The sequence below is a fragment of the Zalophus californianus genome, chromosome 6 (assembly GCF_009762305.2).
Source record: "Zalophus californianus isolate mZalCal1 chromosome 6, mZalCal1.pri.v2, whole genome shotgun sequence".
NCBI classification, from domain to species: Eukaryota; Metazoa; Chordata; class Mammalia; order Carnivora; family Otariidae; genus Zalophus; species Zalophus californianus.
Genome location: NC_045600.1, coordinates 14,008,658 through 14,028,579, shown reverse-complemented (window position 1 = coordinate 14,028,579; position 19,922 = coordinate 14,008,658).

Genomic DNA, 19,922 nt, shown 5'->3' with positions numbered 1-19,922 from the left:
TATGAATCCATGCTTGTCAAAAGAAATGAACAAAGCTCACTTTGCGTCATTCATATCTTTGATATTGATCACATTCTTTCCTTCATTGACCAGATTCAGTAATTTGCAGAAGGTCCTGCGTTGGCAAAACTGGAGAATGGGGGGCATCTCATTGTCTGTAGGGCCGGTTACAGAAGCTGCAGTTTGGGTCCAAGGACCCATTTTCCCCAGCTTTGGTTCAGTCCTGTGGGAATTCTGAGCAGAACTGCAATGGAGGCCTTGAGACAGAGCTTGGGACAGAGCACTGTGAGAAACAGCCCGATCTGGCTCTATGCCAACCAGGAGGCTGCTGAGCTGAAGGCCTCGCCTCTCCCCAGACCCCCCTTTGTCTCCCTGGGCCTCCGTCTTTTAGCTGTCTCACCTCAGGTAATGACCAACACTCTGCAGCTCCCCAGCTCTTTTTATTCCTGCATTTCAGATCACTTTACACGTGTCAATTGAGCCTTGAAACACAAGAAAGAAAAGCAAAAGGCACATGGGGATGTTTGCCCTGTGCTCCTTTCAGCTGCTCTGGCTGGAGGGCAGTCCATGGGGGGCGGGGGCAGCCCCACACTGCCAGGGAGAGCTTCCTGTTTGAGCGTGCAGGGTCGGGGTGTTGAGGGTTGAAATGATCCCACACATCACAGAAAACCCCCCCTTCACTTAGAGTCACATGTCCTCATTACAGGACAACCCCTCCCCCTGCCCCAACGTCGGGATCACCTGCCACAGCTGATCCAGATGACCTTCGGAAGGTGGGTCCTGACCAAGACTGCAGATGGAGAGAAAACAGTAGTATCACACCTATGATAAATGCCCTTGAGTCGGTACTGTAGTGGTGATGGTCAAGGGCTTTGGAATCTGAGAGGCCTTAGTCCACATCCTGGCTGTGCCACTTCTCAGCTAAGCTATCTGGCAAACGTTGCTTGGAATCCCAAATCCCGTTGTCTTAGCTATAAAGTGGATATGATAGTATCTACCCTCTAGGTTTCTGGGGAGGATGAAATCAGAGCATTCATGCAAAATATTTAGGACCAAAATTTAAAATATATTTATGTTTGGCACATAAAGTGGTAGATTTATAGTCTTTCTGAGCCACTTCTATATCTAATCCCAGTCCATCTGAATTAATGTAGTTCCATAGCTGGGTGGGACCCTCAAGTCCAAATAAGTACTTCAGTTTTGCATTGACAAGAAATGGTAGGGAAATCCAAAGAGGTATGTAGTTTAGTTGACAGCTTGTATTAATGTCAGTTTCTTAGTTTTGATACACATGTCATGGTTATTTATGATATTAACATTGCAGGAAGTTGGGTGAGTGGTATATAGGAACTCTTCTTTCTCTGCGAAATGCTCATCTATCAATAACAATAATTTTTTTTTAAATGCATCAAAATCAGTAATGCCTACACAGGAGGTCTAATGCCTCACCTGTACTTCTGGTATACGACATGAAAATTCCTCCTTAGGATCCAAAAAAAAAAAAAAAAAAAAACCCCAAACCACCAAATTTTTTGTTACCAAAATAAGAGGCAATTTATGTTATCTTTAGCAGCTATCACCAGCAAGAAACTCATTGAGTTTCTAGTGTCTGCAAGGCACCATATTGTACGTTAAAATGGCAAACATTACTGTCAGGAAGAAAACGTTGCCTGTGTGGAAGTCATTTTAAGGTAGCTGCTTGGATGTAAGATATTTGATAACTTTACCATTTCAGCCCCCAGTGCTTTCCTCATTTCACAGAAAATGGATGACTTGCCAGTCAATCAGCTCCATGCTTTCCCGTTCGGTGGACAGTGATGAGGAAGAACAATCTTGTCAAATAACACTACAGATTATATTGCTTGCCACCCCAAGTACAGTTTTGAGATGTTCATCTTAAAATGCTGAGGATATCTTTTCTCTCTCTAACTTAACAGAGACCAGAGGGTTGAAACACTTTTATTCCTAGTTTTTATACCATGCAAATTGTAATGTACTCATGGGGGTCAGAAGGAGATTTTCATTGAGTAGATAGTGAGTTTTGTTAATGGCTTTGACATAGATCCCATCAAAAAATGTGAATATATGGGCGCCTGGGTGGCTCAGTTGGTTAAGCATCTGACTCTTGATTTCACCTCAGGTCATGATCTCAGGGTTGTGAAATGGAGCCCCACATCAGGCTCCACACTGGGTGTGGAGCCTGCTTAAGATTCTCTCTCCCTCTCCCTCTGCTCCTTCCTCCACCCTCAAAAAAATGTGAATATAATATGGCCACACTACAATGGGTTCAAAAAAGAAGCCATAGCTTTAAAAAGCAAAGACTACATGTATTGTCAAGTTGCTCAGCTCTCTAGGCTAATAGTATCTGTGAGGTATAACTCACTCCTGAATGGATGTTGGCAGAGCATTCACAACCAAAAGTTTTGTCGGCACCTATGCTGTTCAGGGCATGGATCTGGGCCCATAATGAAGGTGAAGACATAGTCCCAGGTCTCAAGTGCAAGAATGACATTTGTCTTTCTGGTTGCCCAGGATGAGACCTCCTTCCTGTGTCTGGAGAACCCCCAACCTCAGGAAGCAGAGCCACCTCCCCACTAAAAACTGGAAATGCCAGAAACCACCTCCCTAGCCTTTCTTACAGTGGAGGGGAGCGTCATAATCTAGGTCCTCCCTGTGGCTGATGATAGGAAAAAGTGGGAGGTATTGAATCCAGTAGCCATAGTGGTGGCAGCAGCTTTAGGGCAGAGGGTGGCATCCTTAGGGTCTATGGAAGGGCCAGCACCAGACCAGTCTACACTTTGGGCCTTGATCCAAGCTGTATCACCTTAGCGCCGGTTTCCAGCCCTCCTGAAGATTCCTGTGGGCCACCCAGCATGCTGTACATGAATGCATTTTCTGCTTAGATCATCCAGATTCAGCTTCTGTCAACTGACACAAGGGCCTTGTCCCATAGTCTCTCTCTTGGATACCAGTTGTACCAACCTAGCCATCGTTTTTCAAGCAGTAGCATTGGGTTTGCACTGATCCTCCACTCTCTCTACAACCAGGTTCCTCCTGCTGTAACACTTAGGTATGGGGCCATCTGTGGCCATAAAATAAGCCAGTTGCTCCTATGGTGAATTAACTACCTTGGCTGTTGGTAATACATGAATCAACCAGAGACGTTGATACCTTTCTACATGGGTAAAATGGGGTGGGTTGTGTAGACATGTTTCTGGAACCACAGGCAGGGTAGAGTCTTTTCTATGACTCCAAAGAATGTAATACAGTAGAGGTTGGGCCAAAATAAAAATAAAATAAAACAAAGCAAAACAAAACCTCCATAGTGACAGGAAAAACATCACTTTCGCTGTTTTTTTTTTTAATAGAGAAGAAAGAGTTTCAATATCCAGTTCATCCTCCTTTTTTTTTTAGAAAGAAAGAATCCTTTATTTTTTTATTTTATTTTATTTTATTTTAAAGATTTTTAGTTATTTGACAGGAGACAGCATGAGAGAGAGCACAAGCAGGGTAAGTGGGAGAGAGAGAAGCAGGCCTCCTGCTGAGCAGGGAGCCCTATGAGGGGCTTGATCCCAGGACCCTGGGATCATGGCCTGAGCCAAAGGCAGACGCTTAACAACTGCGCCACCCAGGCACCCCCAGTTCATCCTCTTTATTCAGCTTTTTCTCTTTGTCTTGTAGAAATCACATCGTGGTAAATACTTGCAATTCATCTACTGACTCTTCCCAATGACACTGAACTTGACAATAAGAAATTTTCCACATGAGATGGATTATTTTGTCTCAAAGAGCTAAGAACTGATTCCTTAAAAGATGAGAAAATACAAATTTCCACTGACAAAACCCAGGAAGGCAAGTTTTTCAGAATATTCTCCAAACAAGTTAAATGTGGAAGTGGAAAAAATTTCTTACAAAACAAGAAGGCAAAGATATCATTAAGGCTTTCACTTACACTACCATTAGTCGCCCTGAATAAGCCCAGGAACAAATGGCTGGGGTCTTAAATGAAAGCAGAGTGGATTGAAGAGAATCGGAGTAGAGGTCTCAATGAAAGGCATCACCCTCCATCTGTCATGTTGAATTCCTTTGCATTCAGTTGTCCAGAGGCTGTTACTCTGTGAGGAAGGTGACCATCCGTGGGGGCCCTGGTTTCCATCCACCTCCCCTCCTCCCATGCCTTCCTCAGCCTGGCTCCCACTGATGGCTTCCACCAATGCGCTAACAAGCGTCACATGGCTTACTCTACCTCCTTGTGCTGTGTGATGTTGCTACTGCCATTTCTGGAAACTCTTGCCTTTCTTGAACTCCACTTTCACCTGGTTTTCCTTCTGCCTTTCTGGCCAGTCCTTCTTGGTTTCTCTCGCTGGCTCCTCCTCTGTCCATCTCTTTTTTTTTCTTTTTTTAGATTATTTATTTATTTATTCATGAGAGACAGAGAGAGAGAGAGAGGCAGAGGGAGAAGCAGTCTCCCAAGGAGCAGGGAGCCCGATGCAGGACTCGATCCCAGGACGCTGGGATCATGACCTGAGCCGAAGGCAGACGCTTAACCATCTGAGCCACCCAGGTGCCCCTCAGTCCATCTCTTAATCCTGGTGTTTATCGTTGGCCCTTTTCTCTTTTCTTTCCACCTGCTTTTCCTGCATGATCACATCCATTTCTATGCCTTCGAATGATCACAAATAATCAACAACCAGCACCAACCTTCCTCCTGAACTTCAAATCTCTGTCTCCAGTAAGTTCCAAGACCCCTCTACCTGGATGGAAATTTTGCTGTTGCCTCAAATTCAAATTCATTATGCCCCAAGCTGAATTATTTGTCCTTCTGCTCCAAGCACCCTCTTCCTAGAGCTCTATAATTAACATCGAGGAAGCTCAAAATTATCCTTAACATGCTCTTTTTTCTGCTTCACGTTCATTCACCAAATTCTATAGGTTCTGCCTCAGAAATTGTTCTTACACCTGGCCTCTCCTGACCATCCCCACAGCCTCTGCCTCAGTTCAGGCCCCTTCATCTCTTGACCACTGCTTCTGTCCCCAACATCCTGAGCAATGCTTCCCACTTATCCTCATGCCAGATGAGATGTGCTCCTTGGGCAGCCGAAGGAGAAAAGCCCATCAAACCCAGGAGTCCAAACAGATGAGTGCTAGAAAAAGAACAAAAATTTCGTTGGTCTGGGGGAGCGGGGGGGTCAGGACCCTGGATGATTATGATGCTTGAATGTAAAATCTCAGCAAGTCCTGCCTCTACTGACCAAGCCAGTCCCTAGCTACTGCCAGGGTTCGGCCATGGCTTCCTGCATCCACTCACTTCCTCCTCCCAGCGAAGCAGCCCATGGCCAAATAATTAGTTGTCCTAAAATGCATTCTGGTTCCATAACTTTCTGGCCCCTAGTTTTTGGTGACTCCCCATCATCCACAGAATACACAGCATACAGTTTATACCCCTCTCTGAGCACTCGAGGACCCTCATACTCTCTCTTGTGATTTTGCTCTCTACCTTATACCCACTTATTCACCTAAATTATCCTTTCTCTCCAACATACTTGACTATTGACCTTGACTTTGCCATCACTAAAATTTTGCCTGTGTCTCTTCTCCTCCCAGAACCCTCTCCTAGATTTCCTCAAACCTATTTGGATCACCCACAATTATTCATTTGCTCAACCAACATTTATTGAGAGCCAGCTATGGGCTGACTGGATTCCAGTGAAGAAGACAAATCTCTCCCCTCGAGGAATTCCTAATCCACTGGAAGACAGACAGACAAGGAAAAGGAAGTTACATCACAATGTGATGAATTCTGCAATGGTATTCCCCACAGGAGCCTCCTTCAGGGAATCTCCTATGTCACTGTCACATTGGCGTTTGGTCACCTGGTAGAGGAAACATTTTCTATCTTCTGAGCTCTGAGGCGCTGGTTCTTAACTTTGTGGTACAAGGATTTATCTGGCGTGCTTTTTAGTCACACAATTTCCGAAGTCCCCCTTCCAGAGATTCTGTTTCAGTAGGACTGGGGTTGGGTCTAGAAATTAACATGTTTAATAAACCCTCAGTGATTCGAATACAGGTGACACCATGGGTCATACTTAGGAAAACATTGCAAAGGTGTTTATTGTTTTTGCAACTCACAAAACCTACCAGATACTGTCTTGTAATTTACATGCTTGCGTGTATGGCTTAAATTGTTTGCTAAGTGATTGCTTTTTAATAGCAGGGTCCTGGGATGTCTGGGTGGCTTAGACAGTCAAGCGTCTGCCTTCAGCCTTTTCAGTGGCCTTTCATGGGAAGGTGGAGGGAGACCCAAGAAGCCCAAGATTCCCTGGACCAGCTGGAGGAAGTCTGCCTTCCTTTGCTTGCAGCCCCCACCAGGGCACCGTGCCTGACCGTTCCTGCCTGCAACGGCTGCAGGACCACAGAACATCCTGGGGCTGCTGTCCTGAGACCTATCGCAACCACTGGATTCGACTTTGTCCTCTCTCAGGTCCAAATGGGTCCTTTTCTAGATGTGAACGTGACTTCGCCTGTGATGCCACATGCACTGGGCCACTGGTTGTGGTCACGTTACCTCCACAGTCACGTTTCTTGGGATGTGGTCCCTGGCCCACCCACATCAGTCATCTCATGCAGTGAGTCTGAGCCCCGGTTGGGCCTGGGAATCACCAGAAGAGAGATAAAAGAGGAAGATAAAGCTGATTAATATTCTCTTTATTGTTTTTTCCTTCCATTCTCTTCCTCTTCTCAGGAGAGGCTTAGTTACTATTCCCTGACAGCCCCCTCTTCCCCAGCTTCCAGCTCTCCTCCCCTTGCAGCTGAAACCATTAACCCAACCTGTGAGGCATTAGCCCTATGCCAATTTGGATTCTAGAAAATTCTAGAGTCTAGAACAATTCCAAATCTTGGGCTGGGGAATTTTAAGGATCTACTCTTGAGTAAGACATATTTTGTACCTCAGAACCCAGTTGGATGCAGCCTGATGCCTGTAACAGGACAGGTAGATTGGGAGGCATCAGGACCCAGAGCAAGACTTAAAATTGGACCCAGAAGTGGACCAGGTTGGCACCAAGCCATTCACATGCTGTGATGACATCCACTGCAGCAGGTGCCCAATCTTGCCTCGGCTGCCATCACAGGGCGCACTCGCATGCTCGGGTCTGGAGCTGGCAAAGCAACAAGGACCCAGAGTTAAGATCAACTATCCGAATTAAGATACTCCACTGGTGAATAAAGGGTCCCTAGCCTCCAGGCTGAGATTGAGGAGCTTTCCTTAGAGAGCTTATGCTACTAGGTAATTTAGCAGGACAGGGAAACAACACAAGAATCCAGTTATCAATTTGGCGAGGTGGAGGGTAGGTCAAGGCACATACCATAGCTTTGAAGCAAAGCTAGTTTTGATATTTGAACAAAATTCGAAGGAAGAGAGACATATGCAATGGGCTGAGCTTTGGAGATAGGCTTCAGAAATAATCCTTGTCTATGATCCTCTTTACAGGATTCAAAGAGGGGGAAGGAATGATCCATCATAGGGCTGAGGTAGAACACAGAGGGCAAACCAGGAAGCTTTGGATAGTCTGCTGTGTCCAAAGGCCAACCATTGTCTCAAACATGTAGCTTTCCTTTCCTGTGAAAATGGCGCCCTTCCTTATCCTCGTGTGCCCCGGTTCATGCTATCTGAAAAGTGGGATTGATCACCATGTGTGTCTCATCAGAATATCTGCCAAGTAAAATGGGAACTTGGATTAGAGACAAAGTTAGTAACACAAACAAGAGCCCTAAATTCATTCCCTTGGGCAATGTTTCCTTTTCATAGGAATTTGGCAGAAGTGAGAACCTTTAGAAGCACCGATTTAGTCCATCCCACTGATGTAAGCTAGGGCTCTGTATAGTCTGTTATCTTAATTTCTAGAACAGAATTCCAAGGGCAGAGCCACAGGTGCAGGCCAAGAAAATTTTTAAATGAAAAGTTCATCACTTCTTGGTAGTTGTGAGTGTGAAACACCATGATGCCCTTAAATTTGTTATTGGCAGGAGGCTATGTAGGCTAGATCACATGATGGAATTTGCTTTTGTTAATGTCCAACTGGGAAGGCTAATTTATTTGGGTGGATGTGTTCTCTCATTGCTCTAAAAATTATTCCTGGGTCATCATACTGGGGTGTATGTTACCAGAAAATCTCAGCCTCGACTCTCTTCAGTGCCTTATTCTTACAGCTCATGGATTTAGGAAATTGTGCCTCCTTACCTTCCTACTTCCCAATTCAGCTCACCCTACTTTATATAATCTACTTATTCCACCATCCTTCTCCTTCTCAGTTTCTGGTCATTCCTTCTCCCTACTGTATCTTTGAAATTACGTCAATGTGATTTTTACTTCATATTTCCTTTAAGATGTTTGTTGGCGCTAAAGAACTCATACAGGGACTATTTTTCCTCCCAGAGGAGTAGCATTTTAGTAAGAGCTGAATAATAAAACTGGATTGTACAAGCCTGTTGGAGATGTAGTGGTGCATGTCTTACTTCTCATAATTGCCTCAGAATGATTAGGATTGAAATTTGTTGTTGTTGTTTTTGTTGTTGCAAAGTGAAAACAGGCACTTTTTCTCTGCCAGGCCACAAGGATGAGTGTCAAGGGGGAAATGACCTGTGACACCTCATAAAATGTAAATTCTAATTTTCTAGATAAAAAAAGAAAGATGCGGAGAAAAGTGAGATGGGACATTAATAAGTGGGCCACCAGGATGACTTTTGAATGTTTCTTAACCTTTTGTGGATCTCACACTCCCTTGAGAATTTGAGACAATCACATATATCTATAAAGACATATAAAATATGGCAACTATTTTAGGGGAATTATGGAATCCATAGCCCACAGGTAAAAAAGATCACTGTGGGCTTATCAAAATGTTCTCCCTCCCCTTTCCTTCCGGTTCAATCTTAATCCAGAAGTTAGGATAAAGGGATGACACTTAGATTCTAATTAAGCTGCAAATATATAATGACACTCAGCGTCGTGCTAGGTACAAAAGAAGCCAGGAAAATATTAAGACCTCAACCTTCAGGGCTTTGAGGAAGGCCACACAAATTACCTGGAATATCTTTCAACAAGACAGCATAAAATGTGGTGCTAACTTCTGTGGTACAGGTGAGGAATGCTATAGGCCTTCAGGAGAAGAGAGTCAAAGATCTCAGAGAGAATGAAGGATTTCAGGCGCACTTGGAAGGATCTGTAGGGATGGGATGAACAGAAGGGAAAAGTGATAGAGAAGGTGGTCCAGGAGAGAGAATCTGAGCTTTGACATCCAACATACCTGGGTTTGAATCACTCTGTTGTTTACAGGCTCTGTAACCATGCTAAATTTACTTACTATCTCTGCATTTTAGTTTCTTCATCTGTAAAATGTGCATTTTTGTAGAATGGATGGGAGTAATAAGCAATACATTTTTTTTAAGTATGTGGGGCAGTGCCAAGAAGGCAAAAACTGTATCTCTCTTGTTTGCTACCATATCCCAAGAGGAGAACCCAGGGACTGACACATACAAGGTGCTTGGATAAATATCTGCAAGAATGGTTGATTTCGTACCTATTGGTACGAATGAAACTATAGCTATAACTAAAATGAATGCACATTGTGTTCTAGATTATTCAAGGACAAACCTCCCAGTTTCTGGGTTGTCTAGGTTCTTTACAGCTTCACCTAGCTTCACAACTCTGACTGATTTTATTGTTTTTTTTCCTTTGCTTTCATTTTTCAGTTTTCAGCAGTTAATATGATGCTCTGATGTGTGATTTCTTTGTATTTATCCTACTTGGGGTTCATTAAACTTCTCGTATCTGTAGATTGAGGTTTTTCATCAGTTTTGGAAAACGCCCAGCCAATACACTTCAAATATAGCTTCTGTCCTATTTTCTCTCCTCTCCAAGTCTCTGATTGCCTGTAAGTTAGAACTTTTCACTGTGTCTCATACATCTTTTATCTTCTCTTCTGTTTTCTTCCCATTCTTTTATCTGTGCTTCAGTTGAATGTTTTCTATTAAGTTGTCTTTCCTCTGTTCTTCTGTGTCTAATCTACTATTAAACCCATTCAATAGGTTCTTAATATTCGATAGCAGGTTTTTCAATTCTTGAATTCTAGAATTTTCATGTTATTCTTTTTTAATAGATTCTAAGTCATCTTTTCTATTTTCTTGAACATAGTAATCATAGTTATTTTAAAGGCCTTGTCTGATATTTCCAATGTCTGGATTACCTATGGGCCTGTTTCCGTTGACTATTTTTCCTCTTGATTTTCAAACATAGGGTGCTCCATATGGGGCTTATAACAACTCTACCACCATATGCAACCACGTCTATTAGATAAATCCTTAAGAGGTCTCAAGAGAATTATAATGTGTCCATAATGCAGAAACTTCCTTCCGAAATCACCAGTGAATCACCGTTCGCTTGTGAGCAAATATTTAAGGGAACAAACAATATTATCTGGTTAACACTATCTAGGGTTCTTAAGGTTCTGAGAGATTTCCTTTATTCAACACTAATTCAACAAGTATTTGAGATCCTATCATATGCCAGCACCATTCTGGTGCTAGAGACACTTTGGTGGGCAAGATAAGGTATCTGTCCTTATGGAACTTATATTTTATGGAGAAAGACAGCAAAAAATAAATAAGCAAATAGCAAGAAAGCTATAAGATAGTCATAAGTGTTCTGCTGATAATTAGGATGACATGATAAATAGTAACATGGGTGGGTACTTTATGTTGGATGGTTAGGGAAGGATTCTTTTGGAGAAGGTGACTCTCAAGGTGATAATTGAATAACACAAAGGAACCAGCTATGAGATTATGGGAAAAGAACTTGAGGCAGATGAGAGAATTATCACAAGGACCCTAAGAGAGGAGTGCGGTTAGAATGTGTGATGGTTAATTTTCTGGGTCAACTTGACTGGGTCATAGTATATTTGATTGCCCAGATATTTGGTTAAACATTATTTCCAGGTGTGCCTGTGAGGGTGTTTCCAGAGAAGGTTAGCATTTGAACTGGTAAACTAAGTAAAGCAAATTGCACTCCCCAATGTGGGTGGTCATTTTATTCAGTCTACTGAGGGCCTGAACAGAACAAAAGGGCAGAGAAAGGGAAAATTTTCTCTCTCTGCTTGACTATTTGAGCTGAACCATTGGTCTTCTCTTGCCATCAGGCTGAAATTTACACCATCAGCCTTCTCAGTTCTTAGGCCTTTGGATTTAGGATAGAACCCACCATTGGCTCCCCTGGGTCTCTACTTCACAGATGGCAGATCATGGGACTTTTCAGCCTCTGTAATCCCATGAGCCAATTCCTTATAATAAACCCCTTTATTAATATAAATGCAAATGTAAATATAAACATAAATATCAATGCACTATTGGTCCTCTCTGGAGAACCCTGACTCAGAGAGGCATGGTAAAAGAAAGGAAAGAAGGTCAGAGTTACTGGAGAGAACTAGGGGAAGTTGAAAGGGAAAGATGCAGCAGTAGACAAAGACAGGAGCCATATCATTTAGAGCTTTATAAGTCAAAGTAAGGAGTTCCAATTTATCCTAGTTGTGATAAGAAGCCACAGAACAGTGTTAAGCAAGAGAGGAACAGTGTCTGATTTATATTTTTAAAAGCTCATTTTAGGGGCACCTGGTGGCTCAGTCGGTCAAGCGTCTGCCTTTGACTCAGGTCATGATCCTGGCCTCCCGGGATCGGGCCCCGCATTGGGCCCTGCATTGGGCTCCCTGCTCAGCCGGGAGCCTGCTTCTCCCTCCCCCTCTGCCTGCCTGCCTGCCTTCTTGTGATCTCTCTCTGTCGAATAAGTTAAAAAAAATCTTTAAAAAAAAATAAATAAAAGTTCATTTTACTTTTTGTGCAGAAAGTAGTCTGCAGAGAGGAAGACCAAAAGCTGGGCTATGTTTGCAGTGGTCTGGGAGAGGGATACTGAGGGCTTGGCTGAGGGTAAGGGGAGTGGAGAGGAACATGAATGGAAAGACTCAGGATAGCTTTTGAAGGCAGAGTCAATGGGCTTTGCCAATAGCTGGACGTTGGTGGAGAAGGAGAGAGAACTAAAGATAACTCCTAGATTTCTGGCCTAAGCAACTTGTGGACAGTGAAGCCATCCCCCAGATTTGGGAAAATGAAGGGAAACCTCATCTGGAGGTCAAGGAGGTGGATTGGGAATTCTGCTGTGGCCATGTTAAATTAGAGATGCCTACTCATCATCCAAAGGGAGACAGCAAATAACTACTTTGGTACATGCATCTAGCATTCCAGAGACAGATGAGGCTACAGATAAAAGGTTGGGAAATCATTCACATCTAGAAACCATTTGAAGCCTTGGGACCAGATAAGTCTCCTACACTGCTTGGACAAGTTAAGTATAAAGAGACATGAGAGCCGTGACATCTTAGACTGGAAGACACATTAAAGATCCTCTAGGCCAACTCTATTACTTTATAAACATGGACAATGAGGCCCAGTGAGGTTAAGAGCTTTCTTCATGGTCATATAGTCAATTGGAATCTAGGATTTCCATACCTGGTTGAGTGCTTTTTTATTTACCTTGTGCTCCTAAAAGAGTACAAGTTAATTCAAAAGTCATGGCAAATATTTGTTGAAAAAGATAATTACACCCTGCAGTATTGGATTTTAAATAATCAAAAAAAGTTAAAAAAGACAAGAAACCACAAATCTATTGCTTTAAAATATTTCACTGTCAATTTGAATTCAAGTAAAGAAGCAGCTTGGTTGGCAGACTGGTTGGCTCAGTGAAAAATTAATTAGCAGAAACATTTTTATCCAGAATTTATTGTAGTTGATGCAACCTTCTTTTTAAGGGAAGACTTTAAATTAAAAGACCAATCGTTTCTTCATCACAGAGAAGGAAAAAAATCCTTGTAATGTAAAATCCCATTTATTGAGTTGTTAAACTGGGTAGTAAAATTCACTGGACCGCTAGGTTTTACACACACACATGCATGCACACGCACATTTGCAATTTTATCAGATAAACAGTGAGTGTGTGTGCTGTGGCTAAAGCAAAGTGGTGCAGAAGGAAGCTGTGAAATTCAAAGGAACAACCCTGGACATTTTGTGTTGGCACACTTAGAGCAAAGTAAAAGAGGTGAAAGTTGAAAGTGATGTTAACTGCTTTCAAATTTAGCAGAAAAGAGCTAACCCAGGTACTGCAGATAAAACAATGTGGCAACAACTGATCAATAATTCCTTTTATGGAAGTACCTCTGACTTGTTTATGAAACTCTCGATAGCCATATAAGATATTCCAAGTATCAGGTTCCAGATGTTGTGCTGCCTGAGAGCCTTTTCTGAGAAAAAGACAACAGCTGTGCTTTCCCCCCGTGTCTGTGTCCAGTAAATTCTCTGTTACCAATACAATAGACAACCATAAGCATCACTTAACCTTTCTGAACTTCAATTTCCTGATCAGTAAAATGAAGCAGGTGATCACTTGGGAATCCCCAGGGTCTTTGAGACCATAATTCCAAGACTTGCCAAGGCCAAAATCAATAAAGAGAAGAAAATAAATTCTAAGATAATGTGAGACTAACTTTTTTTTTCCCTCTACACTTGGGCAGAGCTGTGACAGTCCCCTTGGAATGCCATATAACTTTGACCCCTTGCTTTATGCCCCAACTTCAAGTAACCTTTCTTTGGTATTTTATTGAGTCCTTAAAGTAGTAAATACTATTTTATGTAACTACAACATATAAATCCATCTTTCCAAACTGATCTCAGATAAACTCTTTGATGCAAATATAAATATAAATAATGAATATTTTTTCAAGGTGTTATTAAGATATGCTAGAAGACTAGCCTAATGTGAAGACCTCCTCTTGTTGCTAAACAAAATACCACTCATCAAAACCAGGGGTTGGACCCTTTTAGTAAGAAGGACCTTCTTTCCTGTTGACCAAAAACCAATCTTTGTGGTCTTTGCAGGGGCTGATGTCATGCCAATGCCTGACAGCAGAATGGAAGAGAAGTCTGTGTGCTGATTGCCAAATCAAGACCAAGGCCTCTCTTCCCATATCTTCCTTAGTTCAGCTAATTCTCTACATTTGAGAGGAAGTTAAACTCAACATTAATCTTGAGACGTGCCTGGGTGGCTCAGTCGGTGGAGCCTCTGACTCTTGATTTAGGCTCTCATGGTCTCAAGGTTGTGGGATCAAGCCTTGCATGGGGCTCCATGCTCAGCAGGGAGTCTGGTTCTCTCCCTCCCTCTCCCTCTGTCCCTCCCCTCCACTCACATGAATGTGAGCAATCACATGCATGTGCACACTCCCTCTCTCTGTCTCTCTAAAATAAATAAATAAATAAACCTTGAAGAAACAAAAAACAAAAAAACATTAATCCCGATTCCCTCTGTCACCACTGAATGTTGACCCAATTTAATATCAACTCAAATTTGACACATGTCAAGTGTTAGAGTGGGGAGCTTCCACATATCCCAGGATTTTGGTGGTGGTTGAATAGGAAACATTCTTGGTACTATTTTTTTAACAACCACAATTATTTCACTGTTTTATCCCCAGCAACTAGCACTGTGCCTGGTATGTAGTAGGAACACTATATTTGTGGACAGCTGAGTGAGTGAGTGAATGAATGAATGAAAGAATGAGTGAGTGAACGAATGAATAGAAATCCTTATAGTCTGATGAAGAACTTTCTGTGATTTGAAGTGGAGAGAAGGACTGCATTTACAGTTCACTTAAAAGTCTCCCAAACCGGCTCCATATCATGTCATCTGAGAAGTGCGGATTAAGATAACAAGATACCACCACATGCCTAATAAAATGGGCAAAATCTGGAACACCGACAACACCCAATGCTGGTGAAGATGTGCAACAACAGGAATTCTCTCTCATTCATCACTGGTGGGAATGCAAAATGGTACAGCCACTTTGGAAGACAGTTTGGCAGTTTCTTACAAAACTTAATATGTTCTTACCATGTGATCCAACAATTGTGCGTGCTCCTTGATATTTATCCAAAGGGGTAGAGAACTTATATCTACACAACAACCTGCACACAGACATTTATAGCTGTTTTGTTTATAATTACCAAATCTTGGAAGTAACCAAGGTATCTTCAATAGGTGAATGGATACATAAACTGTGGTCCATGCAGACAATGGAGGATACTCAGCACTAAAAAGAAATGCAATATCAAGCCATGAAAAGATGTGGAGGAAGCTCAAGTGCATATGATGAAGTGAAAGAAGCCAGTTTGAAAAGGCTACGGACTATGTGACATTCTGGAAAACGCAAAACGATGGAGACAGTCAAAAGATCAGTGGTTGCCAGGGGTGGAGGGTCAGAGAGGGATGAATAGGCAGAGCACAGAGGAATTTTAGGGCAGTGAAACTTCTCTGTATGATACCATAGTGATGGGCACATGTCATTATACATTTGTCCAAATCCACAGAACGAACGCTAATGTAAAGTACAGATCTTGGGTGATAATGATGTGTCAGTGTACGTTTATCAACTGTAACAAATGTCCCATTCTGCTAGGGGATGTTGATCATGGAGGAGGATTTCCATGTGTGGGGGCAGGGAGTACAGGGGAGATCTCTGTACATTTTCCTCAAATTTTTTTAAAGATTTTATTTATTTATTTGCCAGAGAGAGACAGAGAGTGAGCACAAGCAGGGGAAGCGGCAGGCAGGGGGAGAAGCAGGTTCCCTGCTGAATGGGGAGCCCGATGCAGGACTCGATTCCAGGACCCTGGGATCATGACCTAAGCCGAAGGCAGAAGCTTAACTGACTGAGCCACCCATGCACCCTCTTTTCCTCAATTTTGCTGTAAACCTTAAACTGCTCTAAAAAAGTCTATTTTAGAATTTTTTTAAATTTTAAATAATACTCAGAAAAGAGGACTGACGTCACATGCTTCCTATACTCCTTTTCCCCAATTTAAATGTAGAGCCCAAGGCAGGCACCCAGTGTCCCCACTTGAGGTCTACACCTGGAGTCTATAGACCTCAATTAAACTGCAGGAAGCAAAAAAATCTGTTTTACTCCAAAGCCTGTCCTATTCTCATTTTACTGTATTACTTCCATTATCCAGGAGTCTCCCAAAATATATTATATATTCACCTCTCCTAAAATGGAAAATTTTGAACATGAAATAAACTCGATAATTCAGAGACATCGTTAGGAAAATGATTTCCTGGGTAAAGGAGATTACTGCTATATGTAGGACTATCTGACCAAATTTCAAATGGCCTCTAATTGTTACAATTTTTGCATCCTTGAGCCTGGTTCTCTTTTTGTCTTTTGTCACCCAGCCATCATGTCGATTTCTAGAGGCCTCTAGATCTCCTTTGAATTAGTTGGTTCTAATTTTCTGGGGGCTAAGAAACTAGGTAACCAGGTTTATTAAGATCAGGTCTAAAATGGGAAAAGACAGTCACTGAATGACAGAGAAAGAAGTTGGAAATAAAATGCACGGGCTTAGGGAGTGAGATCTACAGTGTTCATTTTAACTTCTCAGAGGCCTTTTTCTTTGCGCTGTGTTCTCCATGACTGACATGATTGAAAAAATGACCTCTGGGCAGGTGAGTTATTGCCGCAAAAAAAGGCATTGTTCCTTTAAAATGGATAAGAATAGCAGCTAATACTATATTCTATTTTCTTCGTAGAATGGATTCTTTGTTTAAAAATAAGTGAACAACAACAACAAAAAAACCCCAACCATAAACAAAGGTGAAGCAATATACTCTAGGAAAGAAGACCTACAGTGAGTCACATTATATGAATAGCTAAGTTGATAGGAAAATAAATGTTGTTTTGCTCATAATGCTGAAAAGTCAATAAACAGTAAATGAACTTCAAAACAGCAGGACGAGTGTTCATTTAGATGTCCTTTGTAATTAAAAAACAACACCCAAACGAAACAAAGCAAGAGTGGTAAGCACTATGCCTAGAAGGGTTATGTAGGCACGGGAACAAATTGGTGTATAAACAGATTTGTAAAACTTAGTCATGAGACATCAATAGCTCATTAATGCAGAGGATGAAGAAGAGGTTCCTTTATTCAGGGGAGGTTCCATTATTTTAAAATTCTGTCACTTAAAGTGCAGTAAGGAATTCAGAAAAGAGAAACTTAGGGTAAAATTCTTAGAACACCAAAATGGGAAGAAAATTCCTAAAAGCTCAGATTTTTATATTGTAATTGTTCAATAAAGACTTAATGGCCTTTATGTGGTTTTACTGCCGCTCATTCTTCACCTGCCTTGTGCCAAATACATCTCCTTTACCCCCGTCCTTCAGGATTTCTTATGAAGATCTTCAGGTGACCATAAGGATATTTTATTTTATTTTATTTTTTTATTTTTTATTTTTTAAAAGATTTTATTTATTTATTTGAGAGAGAGAGAGAATGAGAGATAGAAAGCACGAGAGGGAAGAGGGTCAGAGGGAGAAGCAGACTCCCTGCTGAGCAGGGAGCCCGACGCGGGACTCGATCCCTGGACTCCAGGATCATGACCTGAGCCGAAGGCAGTCGCTTAACCAACTGAGCCACCCAGGCGCCCAAGGATATTTTATTTTAGACTATAGGCAGCCTCTTATCTTTTAACCATCCTCTTGGATTCTAAACCCCACTTTGCATACCAGAGATGTTACGTAGGTCTTATCTTGTAAACCAACTCCTATTATTTGAGAGTGCCTTCCTAAAAGTGTTACATTTGGAAAGCTTCTGAGCTCATGTCTGTGCTCAGCAGGAAGGAGTCCCATCGTTGATTAATGATGCCTGCCATGGGCAAGTAGAGATGATGTAAATATGCATGCCAAAAACTCCACACCCCACTCCTGAGTCCTACCTACAGGGAACCAAGAGAGGCCTGGTTCATGCTAAACTTCTCTCTTTGGCACTGGACTCTCTGCTAAGTAGACAGATCAGCTACCTCTATCCAATACTTGCTTTTGGAATATGCAAGCGCTTTGTTTCTGCATTTGAAGAGGATGAAGTGTTGAAGTGTTTCTTGGTCACTTGGTGGGTAGATTATATAAAATACGGAAATACTTTTCGGTGGCTAAAGAATATTAAACACAAATATGCTTTTGGATGACCAGCACACGCACGCGCGCGCACACACACACACACACACACACACACACACACACACACACAGAAACCAATCTCCCTCCTCTGAATATTTTTTATTAAATCACAGAAAGCAAGTTTTCGCCTAGTTATGAAGAAGGAGAAAGACTGGCAACGTTGATCAAAAGGAAATACGATTCATGGCATAGTAACAAGTTACCATATAATTCCATAAAACTGAAGGGACATTTGACTGAAACCTACATGGAAGGGAGACAGCTCTTCAGAAGAAATCAGAGGAGGAAAGAAAGAGGAGGAAGAAGAAATGTTCAGATATTCAGTGTTTCAAGGAATGTTGGGTTCCTGCCCTCAAGGAGCTTACAGTCTAGTTTAGATTGGTGCAGATGTGTACCCAGGCCATGCATGGAGGGTTTTTTTTTTTTTTTTTTTTTTAAAAGACAAATGTATACAGGTGTTTTAAGATTGAAATCTCCTCCTATCTTCTTCTTTGAGAGTCCTGTTCATAACTGTGTCATGCTCTGGTAAGTGGAAGTTTCTTCCCAGAAAAGTCTAGACTTTTCTTAATGACCACCATCAATGCATTTTTTTGATACTCAGAAAAGTTCAAAAGAACTATATAGCCCTAAGTAAGCAAAGTAAACTCTCACTCTCTGCTGTGCTACTTAAATGGGTTTCGTAATGTGTGGTTTCATGGGTGATGGACTCTCTTTTCAATACTTATTTTGTGTTCTGGTTAAATGTTTTGAACCATTAATGACTAGCAAAAGTGTATGTGTGGTAAGGCTGGACCCCATTTCAATGGAAGAGTATCACTAGGGATTTTAAATGTCAGTTTTACAAGAGTTTGAGGCACCATCATGGAAAGAGTTGAAGAAACAGAGTCATCAGCAGACCATTGGGATTGGCGGAAGACGTCTGATGCTGTGAATGGCATCATGAACATTGCTGCAGCCTGGGATGGAGACAAACCGTGGTGGGTGGTTGGTGCTCCTCCTGGGGATTTGGAAAGAACAGACATGAGAGATGCTGCATGGCGATGTGTGATGCTGGGCACACGGCTCCAATAGGGACTGGGCTTCAGTCTCCTCCCATACTGGTTTGGGTAGCAGTGCCATGTCTAGAAAAGCAGCCTCCATGATAAATAAGTTTGTGAGTAATATGATCATTGAAAGTAGACTTAACAATTTTTTTCCAGTTTGTTTTGACATATTGGACATCTTTGGACCTGCTTTAGTAAATGTATTTTAAAATGCAGTGTAACTTACATGTTTCATTAATTATATAGTCTACCACCTAAATGGCTTGAAAGCAGTTTGTTTTCTAAAGCGGGTTTAATATTTTCCTCTGAAATATTTTTAAACCATTCATTTCCATGACAAACCCTATAATACAAAAGTAATCTCTGAGCTGATCTCTGACCAAATCAGGGCAAATTTTAAATCAGCAGCATCTAAATTAGTGCTCATGCCAGCTTCAGTCATTAATCTCTTTGAAAAACATCTATTTTTCTGTTGAAAAGAAATAGTAAAATTGCTTTTGTAAGTTATGGTTTAAATTTGGAAAGGGATATATGATCCCTTTAAAGAAGATCGTCTGCTTCAGAAGGCAGTCTGTATTCCATTCTGGGTTAGAGATGGTTACCAAGGAGACAGCTCAGCATCATCAGTAGGCCTATAGGTTCAGGAATCTAGTGGGCTCCCAGGAAATGCTTATAGAAAGAAAAAGGAGAGAAAGAATAAAGGAAAAAGAGAGGGAGGGATGGGGGGGTGGTGGGAGAATGGGCCTTTTTCTATTAGAAAAGAACATTATGATGGTTA